This window comes from Pelodiscus sinensis, chromosome 16 (assembly GCF_052426305.1).
Source record: "Pelodiscus sinensis isolate ZL-2025 chromosome 16, ASM5242630v1, whole genome shotgun sequence".
Classification (NCBI taxonomy): Eukaryota; Metazoa; Chordata; order Testudines; family Trionychidae; genus Pelodiscus; species Pelodiscus sinensis.
This window is the reverse complement of record NC_143067.1, coordinates 30174969-30194441: the sequence shown is the minus strand read 5'-3', so window position 1 is coordinate 30194441 and position 19473 is coordinate 30174969.

The following is a 19473-nucleotide window of genomic DNA, read 5'->3' as shown; positions in this document are numbered from 1 at the left end:
TCAGGACCACACAAGTGAGATGCAAAAAACCAACTGCTCCAAGACCCCCAAGCCTCACTAATGTGGCCCCAATGTTGCTGGAGGGGGCAGAGGACACAGTGCTGGGACAGGGTGCTGGTGGGTGCCAGGGCAGGGCACTAGTGGAGGGAGTCTGGTCAGAGGGAGAGGACAGAGACAGCTGGGGCTAGTTCCTGGGGATCCTGGGTCTCGGGTAGCACGTTGGCTGCTCTTCCTCTCCCCTCCTCCAAGCACCCCTCCTCTAATCCAATCCCTCTCCCCTTCTCCAGAGCCAGGCACCCCCCCATACTCTAACCCAATCCCACTCCACAGAACCAGGCACACCCCCCCCAACCCAATCTCCCTCCCCTTGCCCAGAGCCAGGCACCCCCCTCTAACTGAATCCTCCTTCTCCCTTCGCAACCTAATTCTCGGGTCCCAAAGGCATAGCTGCTGCTACTGCTACAGCATCTCCCTCCAGGAGCTGATCCGTTTTTGTGCTGGGTTTTTTGTGCAAAAAGAAAACATCCACACTGCTTGCTTTTGTGCAAAAACGGATCAGCAGAAAATATGCAAATGAGATCACAACTCACGCAAATGAGTCCCTCATTTGCATATTTTTGACAGAGAAAACTCATAGTGTAGACGTAGCCTCACTCTCTGAATCAAAATGCAGGACAATGTAGCACTTTAAAGACTAACAAGATGGTTTATTAGATGATGAGCTTTCGTGGGCCAGACCCGATCCATGGCAACTCCTGGACCCTCAGATGATGGTAATGGTACCTTTTGCTATATAAGCATGGCCTGGAGGTTGAGGCCATTTATCTCTAATGCAAATCTTGCAACATTCCATTCATGACTTTGTCACTTCAGTGTTAGTACTGTGTAAATTGCCCTCTGATTCAGCTGACCACTTCTCTTGTAACTGCCAGACACCCTGTGGTGCTAAGTAAATGATATTAAGAATAATACAACTTCATGTAGTCAGAAGCAACTGTTGGCCAGTCATTGGGAATCAAGTAAAATAAGAGTGTGAAAAGAAAATGGTAATAAAAGTACAGCATTTCTCTTGCAGAGCATCCACATAAGAGGGGAAGTTAATCAAACTCAATTACTTTAATGAAATTCTCATATTAAACACAGGACATTTGATATAATTTATCCAAATTAATTACTCTCTGCTGCTAAGAGGGACTTGTGTGACAAATTATTTGTTCTGCCTATTCATCCATTCTTTATCAGACCTTTTCCTACCCTGATACAGCATAAAGAGTAGAAGCAAGCCCTTCATGGAGCTGAGCCGTTTAATTTGCATTGATCCCAGGCTACACAGAGTCTAATGCATGAGTTATTTACCCAAGATAGCACTCAATGTTTTGAATAATGCATTGTTTTTCTGTGTCTAAATTAACCATTTTACGAGTTAGGTAAACACAGGGAATAAATGGGTTTTGCAAACCACAGATTTGTGTTCACATATTATTCACAAGAATAGTCCCAAAAAATTCAAGATCATACATTTTATTTAATTCACAACAATTTTTTCTATTGAAATAAGATGTAAGAGGCCAGTAACTTCTATATCCAGATAGGTATATGAAAACAAATGTAAAGTAGAAGAACATAAGAACATAAGAACGGCCGTATTGGGTCAGACCAAAGGTCCATCTAGCCCAGTATCCTGTCTACTAACAGTGGCCAGCATCAGATGCCCCAGAGAGGGTGGACCAAAGACAATGATCAAGCGATTTGTCTCCTGCCAGCCCTCTCCAGCCTCTGACAAACAGAGGCCAAGGACACCATTTTATCCCCTGGCTAATAGCCTTTTATGCACGATCTTGGAGGATTTCAATTTGAGTGACATATGCTGGAGGTCATAGGCTGCTCGTATTAAAATATGCCTGATATTTCTAAACATTATACATGATTATTTTTTAACCCAGTGCTGTAGCCAGTGCAGGTAAATTCTTTATTAAACCGTTTCTGAATAGAACAAGAAGAACTGAGCACAGGACTGAAATTAATGGTAGCTTAAATACAAATGATCAGGAATTGATCATATTTATAATGTGCAAGCAGAAAAAAGTCCAGATCAGTAACTAGGCCAATTTCATAAAGCTGAAAACAATTAAGTGACAATTCAGATGGGAAGAATTTAATCAGAAAAATTATAATTGAGAATTGTTTAAGAGTAGCTTACTAGATGCTCCTAACGTTATAATTGAGAAGAAGTCCATATTGGTTAAAAAACTGCAACTTGGTTAAGTGAGGGCAGCTGTAAATATATACCCAAATACCCCTGTCTTCTATGTTGATAGTGAACATAAAGCAGAACTTAGGGATGGTGGAAAATTGGTAAGTAAAGCAAAGGAACATGAAAAAAGAATTATTGTCAGCAGATTGAAGAACGAGTTTTAAAAATATATTAGAACAATGGTGTCCCCACTGGAAACACATTATCTTGATGACAACTGTCCATTTACTATTACATTTTGAGACCCATGAGTTAGTAAATTTTTAACCCATTTAATTTGTGCCATGTTAATTTTATATCATACTAGGTTTTTTAAAATAAAAATGCCATCTAGTATCAAATCAAATGCCTTACAGAAGTCTAAGTATATTAGTTTATATTATTACCTTTATCAATTAAACTTGTAAACTCATAAAAAATAGAAAATTATTTTGACATGATCTGTTTTCTGTAATCCTATATTGAATGGCATTAACTATATGACCCACCTATAATTCTTTATTAATGAAGTCCCATATGAGCTGATCCATTATCCTGTTGGGGATCAATATCAGACTGACATGTAAATCCATTTACATCTAAAAAAAATATTGACTAAAAATTATTTTACTTCAGTCTTTCAACACTTCCTGGTGTTCTGAAGCTTATTGAAAATGAACATTAACAGTCCAGCTGATCCTTAGCCAATTCTTCTAAAATTCTTGGTGGCAAGATTTTTGGTCCTGCTCATTAACATCTTCCTGAGCTACAAGTGAATGGAAAGACTTCTATCATATAGTATGAATCATAGAACTGTAGGACCTTCAAATACAGAACATATATGGGACACCTTCAGGCTGTGTCTACACTGGCATCCCTTCCAGAAAAGGGATGCTAATGAGACACATCGCAATTGCAAATTCCGCGGGGGATTTAAATATCCCCCGTGGGATTTGCATTTACATGGCTGCCGCTTTTTTCCGGCTTGGGGAAAAGCCGGAGAAAAGCGCCAGTCTAGATGTTATTCTCTGGAAAATAAAGCCTTTTCTGGAGGATTTCTTATTCCTACTTTCTTATTTCTTATTCCTACTTTCTTATTCCTTTTCCGGAAGGAATGCCAGTGTAGACACAGCCTCAGTTTTTGATATGTGTGTGTAAAATTAGCCTTAATATTGGTAATTTCATGTATAAACACAGTCTCATCCGTTTATTGTCTGATGCTTTCTCACTTAATTCCATAGGACATTTGTAATATCTCTTGACTATGAGAAAATAAATTTATTGCGTCAATAGCAATAGTATGGTATTCGGACAAACTTTCAAACTTCAGAAGGGGGATCATGGTCAAGAAATAAATATTAAGCACTTGCCAAGTGTTGAGAATCTGCTGAGAACTTTAAAATTACATTTTCTATCCTAACATGATGTTAGCAGCCAATATTCTCCCTCACAAACTCCTGCAGGTTAAAGATTACTGCTGTATACAGCTTAAAAGCTAGGCTCGCACACTATCAGGTGGCTCCTAGGAAACAGTTCATAAGAGAGTAGATCATGATTGTTTGTTGTGGGTTGGGGCAGGAAACATAACCTAATTATGATTTTAAAGTATGATATTTTCTGAACATTCAAAGTAGAAAAACTACTTTTTGTCACTCAGAAATTGGTATGTCTTGATTCACAGCATTAGTTTCTTTTTCTGTCCTACACTGAAATACAAATCCAAGAATTAATAAGGGCGGGGGGAGAGGAAAAAGGAGAAAAAAAGGAGGGGGAAAGGAGAAAAAAATAAAAAGAGAAAGACAATGAGTAGATGGTTCAAATAGTTACAAGAGGCTGATGAGAAAAATTAGCACCTCCGTTGTTTGGTTGGTTAAGTCATAGGATGTGGAAGGCAGTGTGCGAGCCAGCGGATGTTCTTGTTTATACTATTTGCATAAGAATTAAACTTGTAAATGAAGTTAAGTTCCACTCCTTCTCTGTGTATTTGGCTTGTGGAATTGACCTGAAACAAAACGGTGATTTGGAGATCCATTAATGAGTGTCCAGGTAGATTAAAGAATTCTCTAATAGGTTTTTGTGTTTTGCCTTTTCGGATATCTGATTTGTGTCCATTTATTCTTTCCAGTGGAGACTGTTAAGTTTGACCAATATACATGGCAGTGGGTCATTGTTGGCATTTGATGGCATAGATCACATTAGTGCAGGAGTGGCCAACCCGTTAGAGACGAAGAGCCAAAATAGAAGTGGATAGGTGGATAGAATGTGAAGACTCATGTACCGGGGGGGGGGGAGGGGGGGGGGACGGGCAGGGAGAGAGTGTTATTGAGGAAAAAAACAAACAAACCCTGCACTGGGAGAAAATAGGTGCCGGTACACTGTCCTGGGGCATACCATCACAAAAAAAGCACTGGGAAGGGGTGAGAGGTTCAAGCTCTGGAGTGGAATTTGGATGTAGGAGGAAGTAGAGAAGAGGATGCTGGCTCAGGGAGGAGGTTCCAGGCTGGAGAGTGTTGGGGTCAGGTGGAGGGTTGGGGTGCTGAGCAAGCTGTAGGCTTGTGGCTGTGAGGGTGCAGGAGTTTGGGCTGGGGTGCATGAGGGGCTCAGGGCTGGGAGTATGATGGGCACAGGATACAGATTTGCAGTGTGTGGATGGTTCAGGAGTGTTGTGGCAGAAGACTGGGGATGTGGGGGTGCAGGAGTTTGGGGATGTGAGAGGCTCAGGACAGGGGGTTTCAGTGTATGATAGGCTCAGTTTTGGAGTCAGGGGTGGGGGTGGGGAGTGCAGGAGTGTTATGATGCTGCGGCCAGATGGAGGTTTGGTCGCAATTCGGGGTTTGTTGGCCAGGTTTCACCTATAAATAAAATATTATGTCAAACACAAAATGTTTCAGTGTTGTCTTTATTTATGACAGGGGTGGGGAATCTGTTTTGAGTAAGGGGGTCACTGACCCACAGAAAAGTCAGTCGGGGCCACACAAGTGCAAAAACTAGCCACTTCAACCCCCCCCCCAGCCTCAGTAATATGGCCCCAATGGTGTTGGTGGGGGTAGGGGACAGGGTGCTGGGACAGGGTGCTGGTGTGTACTGAGGCAGGGTACTCGTGGGATGGAGTCTGGCCAGGGGGAGGGGACAGAGACAGCTGGAGCCAGTACCTGGGGATCCCAGGTCTCAGGTAGCGTGCTGGCTGCTCTTCCCCTCCACTCTCCAAGGCACCCCCTCCCTACTCTAACCCAATCCCTCTCCTCTTCCAAGAGCCAGCCAGACCCCAGCGCTCTAACTCAATTCTCCTCTCCTCCCCTTTCCTCATTGTCAGGCACGCCCCCCAACCCAATCCTCCTCCCCATCCCCAAATCCAGACACACACTGCCAACCCAATCCCCGTCCCCCTGCCCATAGCCAGGCACACACCCCCATCCCAATCCCTCTCCCCATCCCCACAGCCAGGCACACACACCCAACCCAATCCCCCACCCTTTCCCCAGAACCAGGCACATCCCACCCCCAACCTAATCTCCCTCCCCTTCCCCAGACCCAGTCAACACCACCCCTAACCCAATACCCCTTCCCTTCCCCAAAGCCACACACCCACCCGAATCCCCCTCCCCAGAGCCAGGCACACTCTTCCCCCAACCGAAACTCCCTCCCGTTCCCCAGAGCCAGAGAGCCAGACACCATCCCCCCTCTAACCCAACCCCTCTGCTACCCCCCACTCTAACCTAATTCTCGGGTCCTGGAGGCAGAGTCACCACCGCTACAGCCACGTGTGTCTCCCTCCAGAGCCAGGCATCTCTCCCCGCCTCGCTCTAACCCAATTCCCTTCCCCAATAACCTTATGTCCAGCTCCCAGAACTGCTGCTGGCACTGCCGCTGCACCCAGAGCCTTTGCTGCTGCAGCTGCCTGTGCTCAGCAGCTGGCTGCTAGCTCGTACAGGCTGGGACGCTGTGTGTGACCTGGCCTGCACGTTCAGGATATGACGCAGTGTGCTGGGGGTTGTGAGCAGAACGGTGTGGGCCATGAGCACACATGTGGCTCACAGCGGCCCGGCTGTGAGAGCGGCTGAACTGAGTGATTCCAGGTTCTGTCCTGGGTTCTGTCAGGAGCCACAATTTTTTTCTTTGTGAGCTGCATGGATTGGCCACCATTGCATTAGTAAATGTGCAGTTAAGTGAGTCTCTGATTTGGTGGCTGATGTGGTTGGGTCCAGTGATGAAATCACTTGTGGAGATCTGTGGGCATAGCTGGCACCAGGGCTGATTTCAGGGGTGGGTTCCCAGTGCCAACTCTGCCCACACATCTACACAAGCGATTTCATCACTGGACCCAACTACATCAGTCACACTGGGGGGTATCTTTGAAATCCTCACAGCTTCCCGCACCCATGGGGCACACGTCACAGAGATGCCAGAGGTGCAGCAAGGGTGTTATGCACGCAGGGTCAAAAGCAAAATTTGCCTCCCCCCCCAGCACCATGCATGGCTGGGCCTGACCTTGGGAGGCGGAAGGAGAGCTTGTACTGCATCTTCTCCTGCTCCCTTCAGTTTGGGCCAGGCCCCTGCACACACTAACATGCCAGCAGACATGGAGGAGGGTGGGGGTGGGGGTGGGGGCTCCAGCCAGTGGTGGTGGGCAGAGAAGGAGCAAGTGAGCTGAGGGATAACAGGAGGAATGGAGGGGGACTAAACTGGTGCCCTAGCATGGCACCTGGGGTCAACTGCCATCCCCACCCCCCATTGCTATGCCCCTGAGAGATGCGCATACTGGTTCTAGCAGCTGGCTCCTTCAAGCTGCGTGTGGGGTCATGGCAGTCATAGAGCCTGCCTGAGAGTTCCACTGTGCTGGGGACATTGGTGGCCCAGAGGATCATGGCAGGCTGTATCTGAATGTATGGCAGGTCAGATGCAGCCAGCAGGCCGTATTTTGCCATTCCCTGAATCAAAAGGTTCAAAACCAAAACACAAAGGTTGCATGAGCCTCATATAGTTATCACATTTACAGAAATGCTAATGAAGCAGCTAGGTATAAGCTGTAGGCACTTTAAATAACAAAACTTACAATTACTGGGCAGCAGTACAATTACGTTATGAATGGGGATTCAACTTGGGCAAGTTTGATTCCCTGAGACACTCACCTCCTCCCTATACTTAGGGTGATCTATAATGAGCCTAAATGTCTATATAGCTATTTGTAGTGCCATAACTTGAGCCCAAGTCTAGCTAGTAGGGTTCTGTGTTTCTGCTTCCCATGTAGACATACCCTCACACCTCATTTCAGAAGCCTTTCCTCTTTTTGGCTACGTCTACACTTCACAATGATTTCGGAATTAGATATTCCAGAATAGTTATTCTGAAATATCTTATTTTGAAATAGCATGTCTACACTGCAGGGGAGCCACAAAATTAATGAGAGGCAGGCTTCCCTAATGTCGACGTGCTATCTTGATTTAGAACCCCAGGAGGAATAACTTAGAATGGCCCTGGTGTGGAGCTATTTCAAAATAGCAGAAGTAGATCATCCATACAGCTCCTATTCTGAAATAACTACTTCAGAACAGGCATTATTCTTCATAGAATGAGGTTTGCAGAAGTCAGAATAAGAAGTCCGTTATTTCAAAATTATTTCAAAATAACAGAATTGCTGTGTAGACTCTCTGGGTATGTCTACACTACCCTGCTAGTTCGAACTAGTGGGGTAATGTAGGCATACCGCACTTGCAAATGAAGCCCGGGATTTGAATTTCCCGGGCTTCATTTGCATAAGCCGGGCGCCGCCATTTTTAAATCCCGGCTGGTTCGAACCCCGTGCCGCGCGGCTACATGCGGCACGAACTAGGTAGTTCGGACTAGGCTTCCTAGTTCGAACTACCGTTACTCCTCATGGAATGAGGAGGACAGGACAGGGCAAGAGGCTGGTTTTCCAACAGCAGCAGAGGAAACAATATATCAGTCTGTCCTGTCTGATGTCTCCAACTTACTCTTTTGCCTGGGACAATGCTCTATAATGGCTTCCTCCAGGAACCTTAGAAATTACTCTGTTCTCACATTGCATTAACGAGGGAAATGGGCAGTTACAGTGAACCCAATTCTGCCCTTTAATTTGCATGCACAATTCAAAGAGATTTCAAAAAGGTGCCACAGTTTAAAATTCACATCAATTTAAAATTCTAGTCTCCTAGCAGGGGGTCTTGGTTCGTGACTGGGACTTCAAGGTGCTACAACAGTGCAAGTAATAAATAGTAAATACAGTTCATTCATAGTGCTCACATTGCCTGTGTTATGCCTGTTCCTAGAATGGAGGCTGTGATTTTCAATGGACATTGGAGACTTTGGACTCTTTGGAAATTTTACCATAAGTCTTCAGTGCTGTTATTTTGATACTCTGTAAATAATAGCTAGGGTAAAAATAAAGTATGGTGAATGTTAGAAAAAAAGTTTAAAATACATCCACAAAAATTGTTATCTGTGACATAACTAGTTAACAATTTGGTCTTCACTAAGTTTGAGAGATTTTTGAAAGTGTTCATGGATCATACCAAATTACAACCCACAATTCTGTCCTTAAATCGGCATGCACAAAACCAAATACAATCCAAACTAGAGGATCTACACGCATTGCTCAGGTCCTTGTGGGGGACTCACAGCAGTGGGTAGGAGGTGCATGAGTAAGGGAAAGGGGATGGGTGGGTGCAATAATCAGGCAGGATGTTGGATGTGTGCAGAACTCAGGGCAGGAGGCTGAGAGTGGTGGGTGGGCTGCCCAGGGTTGTGCAGCAGCAAGAGCCATGGTGCCCAGCTGGCAGCCGCTCCCCGGTGTTGCCTGCATTGATGGGGGCCATGGTGTCCAGCAAGCAGCAGCTCCCTGGGGTGAGGGGGCCATGCTTACCAGCTGGTAACTGCTCCCTGGGGCAATGGGGTCTGTGCTGCCCATCTGGCTTCCTCTCCCCATGTCCAGCTCTGGAGCCAAGGGCTAGGGAGAGTGGTTTGGGCTCCAGTTGTGGGGCATGGGGGCCAGCACATCAGGGGAGGAGGACCAACCATGCCTAGCACTACTCAGGAATGTTACCCATGGCCAGAGTCCCTCTCCCAGCCAGCCACTATCTTTCAAGTGTGCCTGCCTCCCCCGTGGTCTTTCTATAGTATAGCTGTACCTGCTAGCAGACCCCTCCCTTAGCATTTAGTGAGAAACAATCACATTCCAGTCACATTCCATTGCCCTGGCACAATCAAACTTTTACCTTGCTTTAAGTTATAAGAGGAAACTACATAGCAAATTTGGTGGTCCTAGCTCTTCCATTTAGGAAAAGTTCTTCAACAAATAGACTCACAAACGGATAAACACACAGACAGACAGCATGTGGGGGTAACAAACAAGGTATTCTAAGCAACTCACCTTCTTTGCCTCCTCTACAGAAATAAATACAGATAAAAAGAAATCAGAGTGGAACTGGAACTCCATTTTTCCTCTTCTCTAGTACTAAGCAAATTTTGTTTCATCAAGGTATGACCAATTTTTCATTAAAATGCTTTTAGACAGGCAAACAGGGCATATTCAGCTCTTAGTAATGCCAACATACATCTAGAATAACTTCACATACTTCAGTGGAGTTATACCATCCTAAAAGGGAAGTAATAGAGACAAGAAATGTTTTGCGTCACAATATTACAAGGGAGCTTTTGGGAGGGAAAACCTTTTCTGAGAGATTACTCCTCACATCAGTGTTGCATTGTCTGGGTTTCCATACAGTTGTGCCAAAACCCTTAAATCTTGACCTCAAACATCCCTCTGCCCTCAACCTCCAGGACAGAGACCAACACAATTTGCTGAATTATGCCAAAACGAGTTCAATACTTTTATGACTTTGTTGTCAGTCTATGGGGCACAACTTGACTGTTGTTCAGCATCAAATCTCAATATAATTAAGGTCATCACCTTACAGGTTATAAAAAATTGTATTATGAAAGCATCATTTTCTTGGTACAATTTGTGAAGGAAAAAACTTCATTACCAGGGGAAAAAAAGAAAAGGCGATATCTTTATCTTCCTCCTGGCTGTAGATTTGTTTTTGTTTTTTTAAATTTAGGGACTATTAATTTGATAACAAGAGTTATCTACATATTTGGAATTTAAAATATAGTGATTTACAGGAACTAGTGAAGTTATTAAATAATGGAAAGAATTTATTGAAGCATTATTTTCAGACAAAGATTTTTTTGTGAATTTTTGCCAATTCTTTCCAAAAAGATGCAAGACTTCAGCAATATACTTCGTAAGAATTACCAACTACCGATATTCTTTTGGCATATTTATTTTAAATTTCAGATACATAAACAAAAAAAAGGGGAAAGGAGAGACAATATGTACAAGATAAAAATACTCTGACATTTAAAATAAGAGGAGAAGTATATTTTTCTCCTTTATTTTGAATGAAAAGCTTTGGCAGTAATGGACCTTCTCTGTTGATCTGCTGTTTATCATAGAATCATAGAATTATAGGACTGGAAGGGACCTCGAGAGGTCATCGAGTCCAGCCCCCCACCCTCAAGACAGAACCAAGCTCCGTCTACACCATCCCTGACAGATGTCTATCTAACCTGTTCTTAAATATCTCCAGAGAGGGAGATTCCACCACCTCCCTTGGAAATTTATTCCAATATTTGACCACCCTGACAGTTAGGAATTTTTTCCTAATGTCCAATCTAAACCTCCCTTGCTGCACTTTAAGCCCATCACTCCTTGTCCTGTCCTCAGAAACCAAGAGGAACAAATTTTCTCCTTACTCCTTGTGGCACTCTTTTAGATATTTGAAAACCGCTATCATGCCCCCCCCCCCCCCTTGATCTTCTTTTTTCCAAACTAAACAAGCCCAGTTCATGAAGCCCAGTTCATATTTGCTTTTTTTGCAACAGCATCACACTGTTGACTCATATTCAACTTGTGGTCCACTATGACCCCTAGATCCCTTTCCGCCATGCTCCTTCCTAGACAGTCGCTTCCCATCTTGTATGTATGGAACTGATTGTTCCTTCCTAAGTGGAGCACTTTGCATTTCTCTTTATTAAACTTCATCCTGTTTACCTCTGACCATTTCTCTAACTTGCTAAGGTCATTTAGAATTATGTCCCTATCCTCCAAAGAACTTGCAACCCCACCCAGTTTGGTATCATCTGCAAACTTAATAAGCGTACTCTCTATCCCAATATCTACATCATTGATGAAGATATTGAACAGTACGGGTCCCAAAACAGACCCTTGAGGAACTCCACTTGTTATCCCTTTCCAGCAGGATTTAACACCGTTAACAACTCTCTGACTACGGTTATCCAGCCAATTATGCACCTACCTTATCGTGGCCCTATCTAAGTTATATTTGCCTAGTTTATCAATAAGAATATCATGCGAGACCGTATCAAATGCCTTACTAAAGTCTAGGTATATGACATCCAACGCTTCTCCCTTATCCACAAGGCTCGTTATCCTATTAAAGAAAGCTATCAGATTAGTTTGGCATGACTTGTTCTTCACAAAGCCATGCTGGCTATTCCCTATCACTTTATTACCTTCCAAGTGTTTGCATATGATTTCCTTAATTACCTGCTCCATTATCTTCCCTGGGACAGACGTTAAACTGACCAGTCTGTAGTTTCCTGGGTTGTTCTTATTCCCCTTTTTATAGATGGGCACAATATTTGCCCTTTTCCAGTCTTCTGGAATCTCCCCTGTCTTCCATGATTTTTCAAAGATCATAGCTAAAGGCTCAGATACCTCCTCTATCAGCTCCTTGAGTATCCTGGGATGCATTTCTTCAGGACCTGGTGACTTGCTGACATCTAACTTTCCTAAGTGATTTTTAACTTGTTCTTTGTGTATCCTATCTTCTAAACTTACCCTCTCTCTGCTTGTATTCACTACGTTAGGCACACCTCCAGACTTCTCGGTGAAGACCGAAACAAAGAAGTCATTGAGCATCTCCGCCATTTCCAAGTTTCCTGTTACTGCTTCTCCCTCCTCACTGAGCAGTGGGCCTACCCTGTCCTTGGTCTTCCTCTTGCTTTTAATGTATTTATAAAAGGTCTTCTTGTTTCCCTTGATGCCTGTAGCTAGTTTGATCTCATTTTGTGCCTTTGCCTTTCTAATCTTGCCCCTGCATTCCCGTGTTGCTTGCCTATAGTCATCCTTTGTTATTTGTCCTACTTTCCATTTTTTATATGACTCCTTTTTTATTTTGAGATCATGCAAGACCTCCTTGTTAAGCCAAGCTGGTCTTTTGCCATATTTTCTATCTTTCCTACACAGCGGAATTGTTTGCTTTTGGGCCCTTAACAACGTCCCTTTGAAATACTTCCAACTCTCCTCAGTTGTTTTTCCCTTCAGTCTTGCTTCCCATGGGACCTTACCTACAAGTTCTCTGAGCTTATCAAAATCTGCCTTCCTGAAATCCATTACCTCAATTGTGCTGGTCTCCCTTCTACCTTTCCTTAAGATCATGAACTCTATTATTTCATGATCACTGTCCCCCTTACTGTCTTCCACTTTCAAGTTCTCAACTAGTTCCTCCCTATTTGTTAAAATCAAATCCAGAACAGCTTCTCCTCTGGTAGCTTTTTCAGCCTTCTGAAACAGAAAGTTGTCTCCAATGCAGTCCAGAAACTTATTGGATAGCCTGTGCCCCGCTGTGTTAGTTTCCCAACATATGTCTGGATAGTTGAAGTCCCCCATCTCCACCAAATCTTGGGCTTTGGATAGTTTTGTTAATTGTTTAAAAAAGGCCTCATCCACCTCTTCCACCTGGCTAGGTGGCCTGTACTAGACTCCTAGCATGACATCACCCTCATTTTTTACCCCTTTTAGCTTAACCCAGAGACTCTCTACACTGCTATCTCCTATGTTCATCTCCATTTCAGTCCAAGTGTGTACATTTTTATATACAAGGCAACCCCTCCTCCCTTTTTTCCCTGTCTGTCCTTCCTGAGCAAGCCATACCCTTCCATACCAACATTCCAATCATGCGTCCCATCCCACCAGGTTTCTGTAATACCAATGATATCATAGTTGTATTTATTTGTTAGCAATTCCAGTTCTTCCTGCTTATTACCCATACTTCTCGCATTTGTATATAGGCATCTAAGATACTGATTTGAGTTTGCCTCCCTATTGTGCCCTGACCCTCCTTTTTCCTTGCCATTATAGGCCGTAGTCCCCCCCATTTCCAACCCATCTCTCAGTCCCACGCATCCAGCACTTACCTGTGGGCTTTGCTCACCTGTCCCCATCGAACCTAGTTTAAAGCCCTCCTCACAAGGTTAGCCAGTCTGTGTCCAAACAAGGCCTTCCCGCTCCTGGAAAGGTGAACTCCATCTTTGCCAAGCAGTCCTTCCTGGAAGAGCACCCTGTGGTCAAGGAAGCCGAAGCTTCATATGTTTATGTTATGTCTAAAACATGTATGTATTAAAGGGACAGAACTAAAGCTGAACCTCCATACTATTCTATCTGTCCCTCCACTTTGAATTTCTTGGCTTTGTAGGAACATTTGTATGTGGGGGAGAGAATCTCCTTTTCTCAGAGTCATCACCACAGCATTTGATCATTTTGGAAACACTAATGAGTTAATTTTACAAGTGATAGACTGAAGCAAAGAGAGGTTAAGGCTAAAATTTTCAAATACAGATGTCTAAAGTCTGGCTTTTGAATGGACTCAGTGACAGCTCAAGTTGCTCAGAAAAATCACTGAAATAAAGGTCAAAGGCTTCTAATCAGCATGTAAATATTGATTTACATGAGAAACTTTAGCCCTTTTCAATGTTTGAAAATGTCATCCCCACACACTTGTCTAATGTTACAAAGGCAGTCTGAGGTAGCAATGAGATTCAAACCCAGACCCCCAATCATATTCCTGAGTAGAAAAACTGCAATCTTTTTTTAAGGTACTCTGCCCATTAATTACCAATACACATTCTGAACTTTGAACTCAAGTTTCATGAAGTTGTTTCCTTGGAATGTTTTACTTTTCATCAAAAAAACAAAATAAAAAACCAACAAATGGTCTGGTAGCACTTTATAGACTAACAAAACATGTAGATGGTATCATGAGCTTTCATAAGCACAGCCCACTCTTCAGATGACCGGAGTTATGAGTTGGGGATATGAAAACTCAAAATAAATAGGAGAGGGGAAGGGGAGAGGGAGAGAAAAAAAAGAGAGGGCGTAGGAAAGAGAGAACATCATTAAGTATCTGTAGAATGGGTACTTAAACCTAAGCAGATAAAAATCAAAGTCAATAGATAGATTCCTAAGACAGGAAGGATACCACTCAGAGAGCAGTTAGCACTGTCATGATTATGAGGGTTAGCCAGCAGCCTGGGGATTAAGGGGTTAACTACACCTAGCCAGGTGGAGTGACCAATAAGAATGTAGGTGGGACTTTTCAAACTGGGACAACGGAATTTGGGTTTTTTTCTCTTCTCCCTTTTGTCTCTCAGAGAGTTCTCTGCAGCTACAGAGAGGGACAAGCATCTCTCTCTCTCTCTCCAAGGCACCATTCTTCCTTTTCTGTAAGTAGGGTAAAGTTTAGGTAGTTTCGTTAGGTTTTATTGTTTAAGGATTGGGTATGGGATCTGAGATCTGGCACTGTTTAAAAGATGTTTTGGCTTTTCTTTGTAACTAAGTTCTAGGCCCATGGAGTTTCTCCATGAGTATATTTTGTTACCTCCCTATCTAGTCATTATGGTTGCAACAGGAATATTGTTGTAATAATAAAAGTTCTTTCTTTTCTTTTTATTAACCTGGCAGTGGTTAATTGTGTGCCTTGATTTTTATTTTAGGGGTAAGATTTCCCAAATGATCTTTCCCCTGATTTCTTTATCAACATTTGGGTGGTGGCAGCGGAAGTTTTATTCCCAAAATCTAGGTTATCTAACTTTATATTTTCACGAGCCGTTCCATGAGGCGTACAGATAGTTCGGAATAGCTTGCTACACGCGGCACGGGGTTCGCACAAGCCGGCTTTTAAAAATGGCGGCGCCGGCTTTATGCTAATGAAGCCCGGGAAATTCAAATCCCGGGCTTCATTAGCAAGTTCGGTATGCATACATTACCCCCCTAGTTTGAACTAGGGGGGTAGTGTAGACATACCCCTATATATTAAGCAGTTCATGTGTGTGAAGAAAATATATTAAAACAAGACATTTATGTCTAGTTATTGTGAGGTACTCTTAGTGACTACAAAGGTGCTCTATGAAAGTAGGTAATTAGCCTTCTTCCATTCAAGGAAGAGTAGAAGCCACAGAACAAATTAACACATGGCTTCAGGGTTTGTAGACAAATGCATTTTTCAAAGAGCTTGCAAATAAGATTTCATCCTACAAAATAACTAGCATCACACCTAGGGTATGTCTACACTACCACCCTAGTTCGAACTAGGGTGGTAATGTAGTCAACCGGAGTTGCAAATGAAGCCCGGGATTTGAATTTCCTGGGCTTCATTTGCATATTGCCGGGCACTGCCATTTGGCATATTGCCGGGCACTGCCAATGTCCGCTAGTTCGGACTCCGTGCCCCGCAGCTACACACGGCACGAACTAGGCAGTTCGGACTAGGCTTCCTATTCCGAACTACCGTTACGCCTCGATTCAGTGTCTTTGTTTAATCCAGAGTTGATTGTGTCAAATATTAGGAATGGCAACATACAAAAACCTGTAGGGGAACACTTCAATCTCCCTGAACGCACAATTGCAGATCTAAAGGTAGCCATCCTGCAGCAAAAAAACTTCAGGACCAGATTTCAAAGAGAAACTGCTGAGCTACAGTTCATCTTCAAGTTTGATACAATCAACTCTGGATTATACAAAGACTGTGAATGGCTCGCTAACTACAAAAGCAGCTTCTCCTCTCTTGGAATTCACACTTCCAGATCAGCTACTAGAAGTGGACCTCATCCTCCCTGATTGGATCCACCTCATCATTTCCAGCCTGATTCTGGCCTGCATATTTATACCTGCCTCTGGAAATTTCCACTACATGCATCTGACGAAGTGGGTCTTTCCCCACGAAAGCTTATGCTCCAACACTTCAGTTAGTCTATAAGGTGCCACAGGACTCCTCGCCAAGTTGGAAGAGTCATTCACAGATCAGGGTTTTTTTGTGGTTTGACCATACTCATTGAAAGAACTGGCTGCTGCTGTATGTGCATATAACATGATCAATAGAATTACAATCATTAATACATCATGATGAAAAGATTATTCTATTTTAAACTAACTGCTTGGGTACGTCTAGACTGCAGGCTTCTTTTGAAAGACGCTTTTTTTGAAGAGATCTTCCAAAAAATCTTCTTCTAAAAGAGCGTCCACACTACCAAAGCACATAGAAAAAGCAATTTGCTTTTTCAAAAGATAGCATCCACGAGGAACGAGGAGTAACGGTAGTTCAGAATAGGAAGCCTAGTCTGAACTACCTAGTTCGTGCCGCGTGTAGCCGCGGGGCACGGAGTCCAAACTAGCGGACGTTTAAAAATGGCAGCGCCCGGCAACATGCAAATGAAGCCCGGGAAATTCAAATCCCGGGCTTCATTTTGCAACTCCAGTTGACTACATTACCATCCTAGTTCGAACTAGGGTGGTAGCGTAGACATACCCCTAGTATTTGCTACCTCTGTCTCATAAGAGTCAGAACTCTACCACATAGGAAAGATCTAGCCTAAATTCAATACAATTTACTATGAATTAATTAGTAACATACGATTTAAAAAAACATTAAGTTCAGAGTTTTAGATAGCAGCAGCACTCACAAAAAAAGAAAAATCAATTAAAAGAATCTTTTTCTTTCTTATCTTAAGCCATTAACACATAAACTTTGTTTGAAATGTAATCATGGAAATATCCTCCTGTTACACCTCCCACCAATAGCAAGAGAGTCAGGACACCCAAAACAAACTGCTGCCTGCCTCCATCTCACTGTCAGCACCCACCCACTCATTCTTTCCCCCTACCTATCTCCATGCAGTCAGCCCCTTACCTGCCCTTTCTCAGCCCACAAGGGTTGAAGAGACTCCTGGGTTTCTGCTTCTGTTTCTCTTTCTCTCTCTTGTTGTGCAGATGGAACTCTCCAAATTCCCCTCCCATCTGACTCCCCGCCCCCAGCCAATTAATGAATTACTCCCTCAGGGTACATGCTTCTTGTAACATAAACACTCTAAGGGTATGTCTACACTACAGCACTAATTCGAACTAACTTAGTTCTAATTAGTTAATTCGAACTAAGCTAATTCGAACTAACGGATCCAGACTAAAAAACTAGTTCGAATTAGCGTTTTGCTAATTCGAACTAGCATGTCCACATTAAGTGGACCCTGAACCGGGGTTACGGATGGCCGGAAGCAGTGCCGGCAGGGCATCACAGGAGGACTTAGAGCATGGAGATGCTGTCTCAGGCTAGCCGAGGGCTGTGCTTAAAGGGTCCCGACCCCCACCCCAGACAGACAGTTCTCAGGGGTTTTCCGCTTGCAAAGCAGTCCTGGCTTGGATTGCCCGGACTACCCACACTGGGCACATCACACCACTCGGCCATCAGCCTGGCTGCACTTGCCGCAGGCTGTCATCTGGGGAGAGGGGGCAATCGGGGGGCTGCAGGAGAGCTTCCACCCCCAGAAGCCCGCAGAGCCAGCCCAGTCCTCCCCATTGGGGGCTTGTGCCCCATTCCTCCCTCACCTCCTTCCACTTACCCTTCCCTAGCCCCCCTTCCTGATGTACAAAATAAAGAAAATGTGTCTTCCAAAATGGAATCTGTCTTTATTGAATAAAACTGGGGGAGACTGGGAAAAGGAGGTGGGAGAGGGGAAGAGAAAGGCTGGGAGAGGGGAGGGCAACTACAATGATCAGGGGTTGGGAACAGGTCCCATATGAAGAGAGGCTAAAGAGACTGGGACTTTTCAGCTTAGAAAAGAGGAGACAGAGGGGGGACAGGATAGAGGTCTATAAAAGGACGAGTGGAGTGGAGAGGGTGCATCAAGAAAAGTTCTTCATTAGTTCCCATAATAGAAGGACTAGAGGACACGAAAGGAAAGGAATGGGTAGCAGGCTTCAAACTAGTAACAGAAAGTTGTTCTTCACAAAGCAAAGAGCAAACTTGTGGAACTCCTTGCCACAGAAGGCTGTGAGGGCTAGAACTAGAACAGAGTTTAAAGGGAAGTGAGATAAAGTGATGGAGGTTGGGTCAATGGAGTGGTATTAGCCAGGGGGTAGGAGTGGTGTCCCTGCCCAAGGTTTGTGGAAGGCTGGAGAGGGATAGCATGAGACAAATGGCTTGGTCACTGTCTTCGGTCCATCCCCTCCAGGGTCCCTAGGGTTGGCCGCTGTTGGCAGACAGGCTACTGGGCTAGATGGACCTTTGGTCTGACCCAGGATGCCCATTGTAAGCTCAGGGCTCAGGGTCGGGGGTCTCAGTGGACCCCCTTGATTCTCTTGCACACCTGCTCCTGGGTGGCCAGGCTGGCAGCTCTCCCGCCCTAGCCGGCCACTTTCCTGTGCCTAGTGCGGAGATCGTGGACGAGGTCCACGATGTCTGCACTAGCCCAGGCGGGTGCCTGCCTCTTGCGGTCCCGGGCAAGCTCCCGGGAGCCGCCAGCCTGGTCCTGGGAAGAGGGGGAGGGCTGGGGGGCATTGGGTGGCTGGCTTGAGCCGTGCCAGGTGCAGGGTCTGCTGGCTGGGTGCTGGCAGGCTTGCACCTGGCACGGGCACCGTAGCCAGCCCGTGGCCCTTTAAGGGGTCCGGGACCGGGAGGGGGGCATACGACTTTCCCTGGTGTTGGCCAGAGTGGCCACTAGGGAAACCTGGGGAGGGCTAGCCTCCCACTAGTTCGAATTAAGGGGCTACACACCCCTTAATTCGAACTAGCTAGTTTGAACTAGGCTTAATCCTCGTGGAATGAGGTTTACCTAGTTCGAACTAAGAGCTCCATTAGTTCGAATTAAATTCGAACTAGCGGAGCGCTAGTGTAGCACCTATGAAAGTTAGTTCGAATTAACTTTGTAGTGTAGACATACCCTCACTCACTCCCGCCAGCCGCTTATCTTGTCTACTTATCTGCTCTAGGAGCTCTTCAGTTCAGCATGTAGCAGAATTGTTTAGCTGTTGCTTATTGAGGCCCCACACCCTGCCAGTCAGCTGAGCTCCCTGCATGCATGGGAGATTTGTACCCCTGAGCAGGACTCAGAAAATAGCTGTGAGGGCATGCAGCCATGCAGCTTAC